Raw genomic sequence first — 11,313 nt, forward strand, 5'->3', positions numbered from 1 at the left:
AATTTCAAATTTATATAGATTTATGAAACTAGTTATGAAACCTAAAAATTTCTGAACCTGTCATTTAGTTCGCCATACATCCCCTAAGGTGACAAGATGATAACAAATTAGAAGCGATCTAGTACAACACTTCAGCATACAAGCTCACCATGATTCTACGGCTTACGGACCATAATAAAGCACCAAAACACATTCTATATATCTCATTTACATAAATAATAACGATAAAATAATATCCAGCGGAGTTCAATATATAAAATTAAATTGGATACTTGCCTCCTTTTAAAAAGGAGACACAACCTGAAGACGGGACTGAGAATCTCCTAGATGTTAAACAGCCATCTTCATCTCAATCTTCTGGTGAGGATCATAGCCTATGAGCTTGAAATCAGCAGCCACAAAAGAATATATATCTTTCTTCTTTGGATTTATCTTCAAAGACTGCATTGAAATTCAGGTAGTGAACAAGGAAACAAATTGTAAGGGGTGCTAAACGGTAAAAGTTTTATAGCAAACTACATTAAAGCAAATAATTTCCTTGAACATTACACATACTGGAAAAGGTTTTGGTAGGTTATGTAGCTGCCTCCCGCAAAGGCATCAGATGATTGCGGTAAACATGCGCATCCCCTATAACATGGATAAAATCACCTGGAATAAGTTCTGACAAGAAAAAAAAAAAAAAATATAACGATTGGTCAGTCTATTTTTAAATTACTTTTTTAAGCCGTATTCTTCTATAGTGATATTATCAAACCAATAAACTTATGAACCCTGAACCCACCTACACCAACCTACAATGGTGAAACAAAATTTTTTTGATAAACTTCTAAAAACAACTTTACCCAAAAAAAAAAACTATAAAATTAAAATGATGAAGAGTGCATTATATGAAAGAATACTACAATGAAAAAACAACAGAAAGATAAAGGCTTTGGCCTCTTGTACGCATAAATTTTTCATTTACTAAAAAAGAATATATAGAACTGAATCAACCTCCTCGCAAGACTGATGTCCCCAAAAAAAAAAAGATTTAAAGAGATAAACTTTCTGGGGTCAATCTTAGTTTAACCAACAAAACTAAATCAGGCTTGGGCTGAGCTCAGCACATGCACAAGACTGATTCCACCAAAAAAAATCTCAAGATTTAAGAAGATATGTACATACTACTACATATTTTTAAGTCTATAGCAAATGCTTTCATAATTTGCATACCACAAACATGAGCAATCATGCATGTCAAAAGGGCATAAGATGCAATATTAAGTGGCACGCCCAGGCCCATGTCAGCAGATCGCTGATACATTTGACATGATAACTCCCCATTTGCTACATAGAACTGCAAAAGATAAAATTAAAAATTAAAAAAAATCTTTAAAATGGAGAAAAAGAGAGAGAGACTTTTTTAAATGAGAAACTCATACTGGAGCTGCAGACCTGTGCAAACATGTGGCAGGGTGGAAGAGCCATCAATTTAAGATCAGGTAGATTCCATGCAGAGAGAACGATCCGTCGATCATCAGGATTATGCTTTATCTTGTTAATAACATCTAAAAGCTGATCAAATCCTTGGCCAGAGTAGTCAGTATGCTTGTCAGTATACCTATAAAATGCAAGACAGGGAATAAAGAACTGGGCTATGACACATAAATCTATTGACCTACTCAGAAAAAAAGTATAATCCACCTACCTGGCACCAAAGTGCCTCCACTGAAACCCATAAACAGGTCCCAAGTCACCTTCCTCCCGCTCTGTGAAACCAATACTGTAATAAAAAATGTAAAGCCAGTTAGTAATTACAAGAAGAAAAGTATACAATTTGTACTTAAAAGTTAAAACAATTGATAGTCATGCTTGCCTATCGAGGTATTCTCTGGATGCATTGCCATCCCATATATGGATGCCTTTTTCCTGGAGAACCTGTCAGTATAACATGTTTTAAGAATGAAGTTCAAAATAATCATATCTGCTCACAAAAGATTCTTTGAGAACCAAAAATTAAAACACCTCATGCAAGTTAAGTATTGTGATTAAAGTTTTAGTCCAGAACCATTTATACTTTTGACATCAAAAAAGAAAAAGTGGACAAGCAAGTGGAAATTGAGCTATCATCAAACTATCTTATATTCTATAGCATCACAAATAGATTAATTTTTTCAACCTCCAATATAAACAAAATTCCATGAACTTCCTTAGCGACCATCAAGATCTAATGTTTCTTTAAAACATTGACAGATATGAGTCAACCGCTTATGAGTTTGAAGCTGCTTACGCCTGGCTTTTAACTATTCACCAAAGAACCAAGCAAAAATGCACAAACTCTCCTCGAGCAAGTGAAACGTTTCCCAATTTTTTTACATATCATGACATTTTGTCTCAAAGCATTTAGCACAAAAGATAAATTCATTCAGTTATGTATGGATTAACAAGAATCCAATCATATTATACACATTTGATCAATAATTTCAAATTTACAGTTTCAATAAAATTTTAAAAACAAATAATACTGGGAATGTGAGTTGGCTTGGAAGCTCCTAGCTTTCCATAAGTCTACCTCTATTTAGACCTAAAATTAAATAATATAAAGTACCCCAACCTCAAGTTCCACAATATTTGCCTAAATTCAGGTTGTTCGTGACCTAACTAAGAAAGGTGAGGATTTGTATGCGTGTGGAAAAAATTAGCAAAAGATATCATTACCTCGGCATTTGTTGAGCCACTAATAAACCAAAGAAGCTCTTCAACGACCCCTCGCCAAAATACTTTCTGGGAGTCAAATGAAGAAATCAAGTCAACTTCTCTATCAAAGTGTTAAAATAGATATTCCTCTTCCCCAATAAACATCCAAAGTAGGAAACACAAAAAATAATTAAATCAAAGCAACAGGAAAAAGAAACAAAATCACATGAATGACAAGTCATTTTGCACAATAGGTTAAACACATATCTTAAACAGTAAACTCCACTACATGCCTTAGTTGTTAGAAGAGGAAAGCTTTTGCGCAGATTGAACCTCATCTGTGGAAATATAGTGATGAAGTCAGCATATAAAACACAACAACCCTCAATATACCAATAAAAGTATTACTCTACCATTGTCCCCGTCCTATCATCCTTAGTTGTACCTTCAGAAATGATTTCTTGAACCAGCCTAAGATACATGTCCTCCTCATGTCTCTCAAAAATCATATTAGGAAGAAAAGAAAATTTCTCAATCTCAAATTTAATGGAATCTGAATTATTATCCAAAGGAGGATAAGCATTCTGACTTAGGGACTCTGCTGCAGAACTCCTTACACGCACATAAGTGGTGAAAGAATAGTTGATGTTGTTTTCCACCTTAGGGAAGGATGAGTACCATGGCCAAAATATAGTAGGATCAACTGGAGGCATAAAAGTGTCACACTCAATGCTTGCTTGAATTTCTGTGATGTGGATAGCTTCACATCCAGTTGCATTGAGAGCCTCTCTGTACATGGAAATTATCAGCCATAACAGAGAAAGAGCTCAATATGAAAGGGAAGGAGTAGAAGGGAGAAAAAGAAAAGGATATACCTAAATATCTGACCGCCTCCTATGACAAATACTTTCTCAATTGACAGACAGTAAGGAGAAGCAGCTAAAAGTTCCAATGCAGAAGCCATACTTCCGCATATAACAACATTCTCTGCCATTGCAATAATGGTAATTGTAACCATGATCCGTATGGCCTTAGTAACTTGCCAAGGAAAATAACTGAAGCAGCACTCTATAGCAGACAAGTATATTATGATGGGACTACGATGAAAGTACCTGCAATTTCAAGCAAGGAATACACGACAACGATGAAAGCGCCTGCAATTTCAAGCAATGAATACACGACAATGATGAAGCGCATGGCTGAACTAGAAGAGAAAATGACTGTTTTCAGCATGAGACCTGTCATGCCACCCGAAAAGGAGGAAATGCTAAATGATGCTCTAAGCAGGGTCAATACTCTCGAACAAGAGTTGGCTACAACCAAAAAGGTATTACTGTTTTTCCTTGATACTTGATTGCCATCATTATTTGGGCTTCATCATTGTCATGTATTCATTTCTTGAAATTGCAGGTGATTTCATCATTGTCATGTATTCCTTGCTTGAAATTGTAGGTGCTTTCATTGTAGTCCCATCAGAATATACTTGGCTGCTATAGAGTTCTGCTTCAGTTATTTTTCTTGGCAAGTTACTCGTCATACGGATCATGGTTACAATTCCCATTACTAAGGCCATGATTCCACCAACAAAATGATTGTTAAACCATCAGAATTCTTGCTATTATGGGTAGGGAAACAATCTGCATGCAAGGAAAATAATTTTAGAATTTTAACAAAACCATATTGTGATGTTTCTTCCTTGTCAATGAGCAAAAATGCTGATTATGTTGTTCAAATTGTTATGAGCAGTGTTTTACTGCTTACCATGTAATATATGTTAATTATAAGATGAAAGAACAATAAAATAGAAGTACCTAATACCTTGAGAAGGTGCATATTTATACACATTACATTGCTTTTCGACCTGCAATATATATGATCTCAGAAACAGAAGTAGAAAATGGGAGAAATTAATGTGACCTCAAGTTTACAGACACAGCGAACAACATGACTAGATAAACTAAGCAGCTTCCTCAAAACTATTTTTTTAAAGAAATAATACATAAGACGAGATGACTAGATAAACTAAGCATTTTCCTCAAAACTATTTTTTTAAAGAAATAATACATAAGACGGGAAACTTACTTTTGACAACAAACATTGCACATCATGTGTCTCTGGAAATGATTTTTTGTAACCCTTAATATTATAGGCAAAAACAAAAAAAATAATATTAATCAAATATTCTGTCAAATAAATACAGAGAAAAGTTTCAGGACAAACTTTGCTCTCTGAAAGTGTTAACAGTGCCTTTTGAAGTGATGTTTCATCCTCAATGCCGGATAAGGTTTTTCCCTTGCATTTTCCCTCGCCATTTTGAACCATCTAATTCATCCAGAGGAAATACTTTATTGTTTTCATTTGCTATATTATATTACTAAAGAAATTGATATTTCTTTAAACTACCTTCAAGATGTCTGGGTCATTCCATGGTCCCTTGTCAGAAAACATACAACCACCTTTATCTGCACAAGTACAACATAATTATAGTCTTAAGGAGTAATGTCAGTGCCATGATGGAACAACATAATTATAAATCAATGAATTTGGTCATGAAGAGAAAAAAAAATACTTCAATGAAGAAGGAGATAAATTTAACCTGGCATCAATGATTTCAAGCAACTTGCTCTGGTATTTGTTACCAAGGACCTGGTGAACAAAACATTAATATGTTTATTGCCCCTAATCCACCTTGGTTCAAATTAATATGTTAACAGCGAAGGTCCTCTCAAACTCTCTAACATGGTACTTGAGATAACGTTCCATAGTTATTACTTGCATAAGCTTATTACAGTCAACCTGACTCAATCTTTCAATGTAAACTGGTCGTGCATCCTTATCAACTCCACAATGCCCTTGTGGGTAGTATTTTAGAACTTCGTCAATTTCCTCGAATTCAAAATCCTAAACAACACAAAAAATTTATGATTAGATGAAGAACACCAAAAAATATATAAAGGGTGATTCTTATCTTTTCCGCGCGATTACCTCCATAATAGTGTCAGCACCAAATTCCGTCCTCCAGTTAAGCATATCTGCCCACATTTGTTTTGTTTTCTCAAGAATCTGAGAGATCATCAATTAAGGCATTAAGCGAAGTTAATCATGCTACAACTATAAATAAATAATGAACAAAAGACTATGTTAAAACTTAAAAGGGTTACCTTAGCATCATATGATGATCATCATATTTTGAGGGTAATAGGTCTTCCAAGATCAGTGCTTGGCCAAAAGCATCAATTTCATCCGCAATAAAAAGAGACATAACCCTGCTGTGTTTTCACCCCTTCTTGGTAAAGGAATGCCTGAGCTTAGTTGAGGCATTCATTGCCGCCTTCTGTAGCGACCCAAGCCTTTCCTTTTCATCCTCGGAATTTTCAATTTCATGACCTGTCCTTGCATGAAGAAAACAATTTACTCACAGAAGTTTGAATCAGATGACAGAAATTCAGATATTCTCACATTTAACATCTCATCTTGATGCTGATGTTTTAATTAATATATAACCAAGGAAAATATAAATCATCTGTTTTCCAATAGCATAACATCTGGATTTATAATTGCTTTTTGTTTGTCATCAAACGCATTCTGAATTGAAAATGCTTGTTTGTGATGTTAAACTGATTTCAGTTTCCTCTATTTTCCACTTTTCTCATCATCGCATGTTAAAAAGCATGCAAAATAGATATGGCATAACATTCCACATTCTAGCTAGTACGAATGTAACCATATATAGAATTGATAAAGATTTCATAGTGCATGCAAAGAATATAAGTAAATACAGACAAAGAACCACAAAGGATGCAGAGGAAAGTTCTGAGATATGAAATTCAAGTAATTAGACTTACCAAGTTTCATGGTTCGGTCAACAGATCCAGACATAACGTCACACATGATTAATTGAATCTTGTAAGATTAGTCGTAAGGCAAAAGCGAATCAAGCAGTAACATACATGAAAAGCCCACAATCGAGCCTTCACGTGCACCTACCACCTTTTAGTGATAAACAACATGTCAGAAGCTAAAAAGATCAATTCTTTATCCCTTAAAACAATCAACCATGTTCATATTTTAGCATGCATGGACAAAAAAAAAACTATAGAAAGAAAGAACAAGATCGATATCTAATTATATGCATGATCAAATGCAGCTCAAGCAAATAAAAACGCTAAAATGGCATCAAAATGGATATCAACATATCATACATATTGGTAGGTAATGAAGGAAGAGAAGAAGATAGAATCTTAGGAGAAGAGAAGATCCCTTGATACAGGAATGTAGGGGTTGCAAAACGAAGAGAAGAGTGCAAAAATATATTATTCGAATAATTCACTCAAAGTTGCGGCCACTGTGGGATTAGGAATGCCAAAATGGTACAACTAGGGGTGTAAATAGGCTAGGTTAGGCTTTGACTTAAATAGACAAAGTTTGTTTAAAAAATATTGGGTCTGAGCTGGCCTATTTGCCTGTGTAGGTCCCAAATTATAAGTCTGGCCTGACCTTTATTTAAAAACTAAAAGTCTTGGCCTAATAAGAATAATAATATACTATTACATATATATCTATATAGATATATATATATATATAGGCAAAATGATTTGTAACGTGACTATATATAAACATTGGTGCAGTCATTTAAAAACTACGTCGTTTTGGGTGGGATAAAAGAAATTCGCGTTCAAAATTAATTGTAGAAAATAAAATATTATATTTATTTTCACATTTGAATGGTTATGATTTCTCATATTTAATGATTTATATTTATTTCCACATTTATATGGTTTTAATTCCCTATATATAATGCTTTCACACTATAAATCGACGTAATTTTATATGACTGCACTAATCCTTAGGTGCAGTCACTGTGCATCCGCTAAACCCATATATATATAGGGAAAAGTGTGTGTTATTATTTTTTTTTTTTTTGATAACAAGTGTGTGTTATTTTAAATGATATGAAGTTGTATCATTTTAAGAGAGAGAAAGAGATAGATAAAGGAGGAGAGGGAGTTGACAAAAAGAATAAAGATGTGGGTTCCACCTCTTTGTGAGAGTGAAAGGATATAAGTTGTGTCATTTAAAAGGATAAATTTTTTTTCCATATATATATATATATATATATATATATATATATATTATTTTTTTAATTGAATGTATAAGAGATTTTAAAATTGAAAATATAATAGTAATTTTTTTGAAAGCACTTTATAGTACAGCAATGACAGCATTATCTATAATAATATTTAACCTATTAAACAATAATTTTCCAGAAATCGGATATTTGGATGATGTATAATCGCATTTTATATTGTTAAAATTCCAAATTTAAAGATTTATTTTGATTATAATAATTTTTTTTTTAATAATAACAAGGCGATCGTTAGAGACAAACTTTCTATTAGAGAATCAAATCAGAAAATGGAGAAAGAAGTTATTCTGTAGTAGTTATATAGTAGATGTTCTTAATTTATAAGAATGATTGCTGGCAAAAAATTTAATTTAATGTTTTTTAATAAATTAATTACGTATTTATTACAGTTTTAAAAATAATTAAACATTTATTACATAATATAACGTCCAATTTGGGCATCACCAACAACGTCTAAATTGGGCGTCACTCAAGAGGCTATCATGCCTAATTTAGGCGTCACTTAACAGGTGATGACACGTGTCATATTTTTTTCTAAAAAAATAATAATTTAATCATAAAACTTCTTAAGGCCATAACTTTTGACTCGGTATCCAAATCAGGTAATTCTTTTTTTTTTTCACATAATTTTTCGAGATCTACGCAATGACATATCATTTGATATATTTTATTTCTCACAAACATAATTTAAATTTAAATCAGGTAATCCTTCTTCCTTAGAGATTTAGAATATTTATTTAATTATTTTCTTTACTAATACAGATTTTTCAAATTGATTTTTGAGTTTAAATCACAAATCAAATCTTTATTTTGATTTCCTTATTAATAATAATTGTTATTTTTAATTTTAAATCCCAAACCAATTTTTTTTTTAAATAAAAATTTTATTTTTTTAAATTTAAATCACACATCAAATCTTGATTTATTTTTTATATTAAATCACAAACCCAGAACTCAGAGGCTTCTGAGTTTAAAAATGTGACACGTGTCAACACCTGACACGTCACCAATCACGTCTAAATTGAGTTTCAGTCAATAGGCAATCAAGCCTAATTTAGGTAATTTTATTTTTGAAAAACATTCATAAGCCATCATTAATTTCAGACCACGAATAATAACCCAGAAGCTTATAGCATTAATCATTAATTTCAAAAATAATATTCTTCTTCTTTAGAGATTTTAGAATATTTATTTAATTATTTTCTTTATTTCTACAGATTTTTCAAATAGATTTTTTAGTATAAATCACAAATCAAATCTTTATTTTGTTTTCCTTATTAATAATAATTTTTAATTTTAATTTAAATCAAAAACAAAAAAATTTTATAATAAAAAAAAGTTATTGTAAAAAAAAAAATTTGAATCACAAATCAAAATTTTATTTATTTTTTTATATTAAATCACAAACCCAGAACTCAGAGGCTTCTGGGTTTAACCGCTCTTATAATACCATTCTTAAAAATTTAAATTGTGTTTGTGAGAAATAAAATATGTCAAATGATATGTCATTGCGTAGATCTCAAAAAAGTTATGTGGAATCATATAAAGAATTACCTGATTTGGACACCCGAGTCAAAAGTTATGGCCTTCAGAAGTTTTATGATTAAATTATTATTAATTTGAAAAAACATTATGACACGTGTCAACACCTGATGAGTGACGACTAAATTAGGCGTGATTGCCTCTTGAGTGATGCTCAATTTAGGCGTTATTGGTGACGCCCAAATTGGGCGTCATATTGTGCAATAAATGTGTAATTATTTTCAAAACTGTAATAAATGCGTAATTAATTTATTAAAAAGCATTAACTTAATTTTTTTGCCTTTCACTAGTAGGTAGAAGTTCTCATCTTTATTTAAAAAAATCAGCTGAAAATTTGGCTTACGAAGTTCAACTCAACATCCAACGCATGACCACTACTGACCGACCTATATATTTGCTCTATGACGGTAAAATATATATTTTTTTAATAAAAAAATCATGTTATCAATTTTTTCTAAAACACAAAAAGACTGCCTAACTAAATAACACAACACCACAACTGATCCAGGTAAATTTATTATAATCATAGATTTGATTGATTTATTTATTTTCGTTGTTCTTTTTCTTTGGCAAATATCGTGGAGGTTAGTATTGACTATTGAGTGTATCACTGCTAATCTCAGGACATACATTCCAAAGAATAGTGCATCGGTAGTTTATTTCAAACATATAGGATATTTTTATTTGTATAAGTCTTGTGTAATCATAGTAATAGCCAGATTTACAAATTAATGTTGAATACTATTTACGAAAATTTATACCATGCTATCAAAAGTTCATAGTTTTTTATCTAAATCCAGTTTTTACAACAATAAAATTTGAGTTAATATAATCTATCTATTTTACTCCCCTTAAAAGAATCACTTTGGATTCAAAAAGGTAATACAAACTGAAAAAAAAAACGCTCTGCTAGGGTTTTCCTTTTCATGGAGGAAAATATAGCTACTGAAGGCCAAACTTCAAAAGAAGAAGAAGATCTACTACGTAGGAGTAATAAGAGAAATAAAGATGGAGATATGGTGTTTACTGAATCACAGTCTAGGGTTCCTAGACATGAATCTTGGATGGTTGACGACGGTAATAAAAAGATGACTTGGCGAGAGATGCTCATGCAACACAATGGTGAAACAGATGACTGGGAAGGAATGGATTGGAATTTGGAAGAAAATGTTGATCAAAGTGCACCTGCCGAGGAAGAGGATGTGAATTATGGTGGGATTAAAATGTGGACAGAGGAAGATGGTAGAACTCATTTTGGTTGTACTAGAAAAGCAAGAACAAGAATGCTGAAGGTTTGGGAAAAAACTCTCATTGTAAAACTACTTGGAAGGAATACAGGAGTGGCTTTCATGAAAAAGAAGATTGAAATACTATGGGCTAGAGCTGGAAAGATTAACGTTACAGATGTAGGTAATGGATTCTATGTGGTGCAATTTAGCAACAAAGATGATCTTCTTTTTGCTCTAAATGGTGGTCCTTGGATTATTTTAGGCCATTATTTATCACTCCGACGTTGGGAGCCAGCTTTTAGACCAAATGCTGCAAGTGTGATGAAGATTGCAGCTTGGGTGCGATTACCGGGTATCCCACTGGAGTATTATGATGAAGCCTTTTTCCGCCGTATTGGTAACTGGCTAGGTAAAATGTTGAAGATCGATAAGACAACTAATGAGCATGTAAGAGGACAGTTTGCTTGAATTTGCGTGGAACTGGATCTTGCTCAGCCTTTGAAGGGTGAATATGTGTTGGACGGAGCAACTAAACAGATAGAATATGAAGGTTTAGGCCTTATTTGTTTCCATTGTGGGCGCTATGGACATAGTAAAGATTGTTGTCCTGAGATACCAGTTGAAGGAAAGGATAATCAGCAAAATCAAGACGGGAAAAAAGATGAGGCTGAATTTCAGAAAAATGGATTAGGTCCTTGGATGGTGGTGCAACGTCAA

At 32.5% G+C, this 11,313-nt stretch overlaps 2 pseudogenes; both read right to left on the minus strand.

Annotated features, from left to right (window-relative positions):
• Window positions 1-330: 330 nt before the first annotated feature.
• On the minus strand, window positions 331-3,697 carry LOC133300534 (bifunctional dihydrofolate reductase-thymidylate synthase-like; annotated as a pseudogene).
• Window positions 3,698-4,242: 545 nt separating this feature from the next.
• Window positions 4,243-6,570, minus strand: LOC133300535 (phosphatidylinositol/phosphatidylcholine transfer protein SFH3-like; annotated as a pseudogene).
• Window positions 6,571-11,313: the final 4,743 nt, after the last annotated feature.

The sequence above is a fragment of the Gastrolobium bilobum genome, unplaced genomic scaffold (assembly GCF_033153095.1).
Source record: "Gastrolobium bilobum isolate Gb01-03AN ecotype WA unplaced genomic scaffold, APGP_CSIRO_Gbil_v1 utg2187, whole genome shotgun sequence".
NCBI lineage: Eukaryota > Viridiplantae > Streptophyta > Magnoliopsida > Fabales > Fabaceae > Gastrolobium > Gastrolobium bilobum.